The following is a 5,142-nucleotide window of genomic DNA, read 5'->3' as shown; positions in this document are numbered from 1 at the left end:
GTGACGTCAATAGTTAAGACTGCTTTGTGTGATTCGTGGCCAATGGCTGCTGCGACCTCACTGGTATATAATGTATTTTTTCTCTGCCTACGCAAGTTGTTATATGTGGATTGAAAACTCAGTTGGAACTATACGCTCGAGTTCAACGTGGCCACAATGTTTCCCTGACCACGACAACACGTCTCCGGTGCATTTATACGTACACACTGTCCATATTTTATTTGTATGTTTTTTACCATCAACTTTGCAGCTTCACACGTTGAGTACAAATGTTAATTCAGGTGCATCGTCCCTTTTAAACACAGAAACTGAAACATTAACGTGTGCACCTTAAATTCCATTCACCTTTCTTTGAGTGCCTTTAATTGGCTAAATCCAATAAGCCAAATTGTTCATATAACAACAATTAATTCTTGGTACTTTTGAAGAATCTTGAGAAAACCCAGGAACCATTAAAGGCAAACTTGAGTAAAAGACCAAGAGTGTGAAGGGAAGCGTGGACGTCCTCAGGAAACGACTTCCTTTTAGAGCAGCATCTGATCTAGGTCAGAAGAGCAAACACATGTCTTGTACATGATGTTTAAATGTCTATATATTGACTTATTGAAGTGGTCCTGGATCCCAGGGCAGTGGAGCATGGCGCTTTATGTTAGAGATTACACCAAGAACTGGGCTTCCATATCTCTGCAGAAGCCTAGAGGGGCTCAGTGGTTATCTGGCCTTTTCTCATTAACTGGGAGATGAAAGTAGGAGCTTGTCTTCGGTCATGCGTCCCTTAGAGAAAACCTGGACTGGGACATTAATAAAGGCCTGAAGTCTGGAGGGAATCACTCCGCTGCTATCTCTCATAGCCGAGAACCAGTCATTTCTCACAGTGATATTCACATAAGCCAACGGTTCCGCTTTTGTCTTTTCTATTTCCACAAAATCCCTTCCCGCACGACCCCTAACTCAAACAAGAACGCCGTCTCCTCGAGCCAGGGAGGGGTTAAACTGTTACAGTTAGATAATGAGGGGGTGATGGTCGGCTGCCTGCTGCTTAACATTATAATGTCACGTGTGTACATTTGTCCCAAAGCGCAGAAGAGACTTATAATGAAGAGAAAACCCGGACTGGGCTGAGAGGAGACACTGCGGGAATGATAAGTCTTAAATAGGTCATAAGGAAAGAAGAAAATCAACATGGTGGACTATGTTTTAGAGTTGCTCTTGCTTCGAAAATATTAAATAACAATTCCCTTGTTTTTGACATCTTTAACATGCAGACACTAATTTAACAGAAAACATAAATCTGGCAGGGAATTTAATTTCGATAAAATAATAATAATATAGAATCCATTCGCATTTACATTTCCTACAGGTGTGGGAAACAATCGACCAATCACAACAGTGTGTGCCGGCTGGCTAATCAGAGAAGCCGGGGGTGTTACCAAGAGGCCGGCCTTAAAGAGACAGGAGCTCAAACCAAGCGTTTCAGACAGAGGCTGAAAAGAGGAGCTGCAGCGATGGACAATATAAGGTAAGGGAAGTTTATTGCATGTAAACCTTTTCATGTAATAACACAAAGTGAAACTATGGACCTGAATATGAGTCCATTCTGGATTCAATGAAAGAGGTATTGAGTCCTCTCCAGAAATACACAAGTGATTCCTACTTGAAACCGGTCCTCCATGTTTTCAATAACCTTGTGCTCGAGCCTGAGGGTGACGGCACTCGGCTCAGCCCGACCATTAAAGACGGCTTTTTCTAAACTACTTCTCCATCTGAAGTGTAATGAACAGGCCACTTAAAGCAGCTGCTACACGAGGCCTCTCCTGTCGACCCCTGGTTCCAAACCACAGGTGTCAGAGGAAGAGAGGGTGGGCTGCGTTAGGGACAGAGATTTCTAAGATGTCTTTATAAAACACGTAGGACAGAGAAATGTAATCGAGGTTTGATATTTTAGGGTTTAACCATAAAGTTGATCAAAAATAAATTGATATGCCAGGACTCGAATATGTGACTCACAGTTACAGGCTTTGGTAAAAACAGTCTTAATAAAAATATGTTTAGACTGGAAGGCATGAATAGAACTTTAATTAAAAAGAAATATCAATTTTTTACGTAAAATGTCAAAATAAATGCATTGTGGGGTCAAATTCTGACTCAGATTGCTCAAAGGCGCCAAATATATCGTCCTGACATTTGGAGAAATGTGTAAATTAGGTTTTTATTTGATCAGTTAAATAAAAAGGAGCAGCTTGGTTTGAATATTTCATGCAGAACTTGCATGTGATGAATGTGTCATAGTGACTTGACTGATGATTTTCTTTCCATCTTTCCAACATCAAGGCTGAAGGGAAATAAAAAAGATGAAAGCTAGTTGAGTGTTAGAAACGTTCAACATATTTCCTTCTGAGTTTTTTCTTCAGCGGAGGACGACAACCACGAAGATCTGCAGGTCCGGGTCAAACTCGACTTGTCTGATGAACGTTTCGGTGAAGATTTGGCCGTCGTGAAATATAAACCCAACACATTTCCCACGTCTGAGCTCAGGTTCATATGTCATCTATGCCCGGAGAGCCAACCTGGCTATGATACAAGGATGAGACAAACTGACTGAACCTGCAAGCCCTGAAATCTACCAAGATGGATGTCTGGAAGTGCTTTGCAAACGCACGTTGTGTGAATTTTAACAGCTCTCCTCTCCGATCCGCCTGGGAAGGACAAAGTTTAGTAATGTTCTTCCCGGGGGGTTTCACAGAAATATCAAAATAGCCAATATGCTCTTTGAATTCAACCAATTAAGCCAGGACAGCCAGATGAAACTTCCTGACAGCCTGACTGATTTGAAATGTTGTTTTAAATTGGGCTCATAATTTAGAGCTCTTGGGCTGTCAAGGTGTGCTCTTCCATTTGTCTCATCAATTAGCCAGATCCCGGATGATTATCATATTAATACGTCCGTCCATCACAGGTGAAGTAATGAATCTAGATGTGGAATAATGACGAAGAGGACGGGGCTATACGACGGAGAAGGAGGAAGATTCTCAAAGGGAAAGGCTGATCCAGTTAGATTTTTAAGATTTTAAGATACATTTTATTATCCCACACACATGCACAGGCACACTCATGCAAGGGGAAATTGAACCTCTGCTTTTAACCCATCTGGTGCCAGACACACAGAGCAGTGGGCAGCCATGTACGGCGCCCGGGGAGCAGATGTTATGGGAGTAAGGTGCCTTGCTCAGGGGCACTAGACAGGGTAGGGACAATCCTCTTGGATTTTTGGACAGAAAATCCAAAAATCCAAGGTTCGTCTTTTTGTTGTTTCTCCGTGGAGTCGAACCAGAGACCTTTTCTGCCCATAGTCCAAGTTTCTGCCACTAGTCCACCGCCTCTCCCAAGACAGGTTGATATAACATTATAACATCATTTTTTTTCTGTGTGTCCCAACCTTCCCGTCCCCTCGGCTGAACTTGGTGCACAGATCTGCAGGCGAACTCTCATCATCCAGCACCGAGACGCAATCTCCCAAAAAATAATGGAGCTTGGAATGAAAGATGGAAGCCAATAAGCCATGAATGGAAAATAGATTTACATCACGATTATAATTTGAAACAGAGGCAGAGTTTGTGGTCAATGTAGAGTACAAATATACATTAGACAAGCACACAGTGCACATCTCAATGGGCACCCCTGAATGACACCACAATAATGGCTTCCTGGAGATCGGTAATAGTTTTCTGCTGTGCGAGGAAAGTTTTTTATTGTATTTGCTTTTCTGTTTCTCCGAACGCAGTCGTTTATACAGTTTATAATGATTTGAGAGAAGTGATGTTTGAAATGTTCCAAGGTCGTGGACATCAATTGACGGAATATACTTTTTTTAATGTCATTTTTCCTTAATCTAAATTCCGATACCTTGACGAACAAGTCAGAGATTTTTTTTTTTTCTTTTTATGCATGATTGTGCGATTTGATGCCAGATGAAATGAAAGTCCATCTTTTCAAATGACAGCGATTCAGATCATAGACAGGAGATAGTGGGGGAGCTTTCTCACCCGGGCAATTTGCTATATCTTCATCTAATAACAGTCATTTCTTCAGCCCTTCTTTCTAACTGGGTTTTGAATGACTACCTGGTGAATTACCTGCGAGAGTCGTTCCACTAATGGCTTTTGAATCACCTTGGAAATCTCCATCCACCACAAGAAAAAAAACAACTCTCCATTGAGTTGTAGAGAAACTTCTCACTTGGTATTCATAACGATCTTTCTACGTCCACAGCGTTAATGTTTTTCCGGTTCTTTGCGTCTTCCACTGGGATCCCTCCGCTGGATGCAAGAGGCCGTAATCTGAATTGAGTCAAATCCATGAAAAAGATGGTATTTCCCTGACTTTCGTGTTGTAGCATCAACTCAGAGAGTAACTAATCAGGTTATTAATCCCACCGCTTCGCCTCAGAGGCTTCTCCCACCTCGTCCCGCCCCCCTATAATCTATCATTTCCTCCTCTCACAAACAAACCCTACGCTCGTTCACTCATGTCCTTGTGCATATAATGAAGGGAGCGGCGAAATGCCACCAGTTTAAGTGTCAGCTCTTGTTAGAGTAAAAACTTGTGTGTCTAAATATTGCCGGTTTGCAGAGACTTGGCACCGTGCGTACGGGTGGAGCCGCTCCGAGCGAGTCACATTTAGCATTTGAGCATTTGCCAATTCCTCGCAAACCATTAGAGTGATAGCGTAATGGTCGGGGTAGAGGCCAGGAGCCCTGATCCACGTTGCTGAAAACATTTAACCGCTTCAACGATATCCTTTATTACACTGAGCGAAGATAAAAGAGGCCGCTTAGGCTCCGGTTAGAGGCGGCGGCGGCGGGAGGATTGTGAAATACTCACATGGACGCGGATGCGCTGCAATATTAGCAGAGGAGGAATTGATGATTGTCGATCCAATTTAAAGATGCTCCGAGGGGCTGCAGGTGAGAATAATGAAAACACAACCGAACAGCACGTTAAGTCAAATGAGACCCTGCAGCTGTTTCAATCAAACGCTGTCGGATCCCGTCCTTCAAAAGAGGAAGATACGCAGATCCGTTTTGGTGCAGTTTGAACTTAACGCCAAGGACACGTGAAGGACGCTTCTGTGACAGTGTGTGT

At 42.8% G+C, this 5,142-nt stretch overlaps 1 protein-coding gene across 1 annotated transcript in view; it reads left to right on the top strand.

Annotated features, from left to right (window-relative positions):
• The window catches only part of rpl38 (ribosomal protein L38), a 347,971-nt gene that overhangs the window by 327,484 nt on the left and 15,345 nt on the right, over nt 1–5,142 (top strand). The window lies entirely within an intron of this gene.

This window comes from Limanda limanda, chromosome 21 (assembly GCF_963576545.1).
Source record: "Limanda limanda chromosome 21, fLimLim1.1, whole genome shotgun sequence".
Lineage (NCBI taxonomy): Eukaryota > Metazoa > Chordata > Actinopteri > Pleuronectiformes > Pleuronectidae > Limanda > Limanda limanda.
Note: the sequence above shows the minus strand (reverse complement) of the source record. Positions and strands in the feature narration are given on the sequence as shown.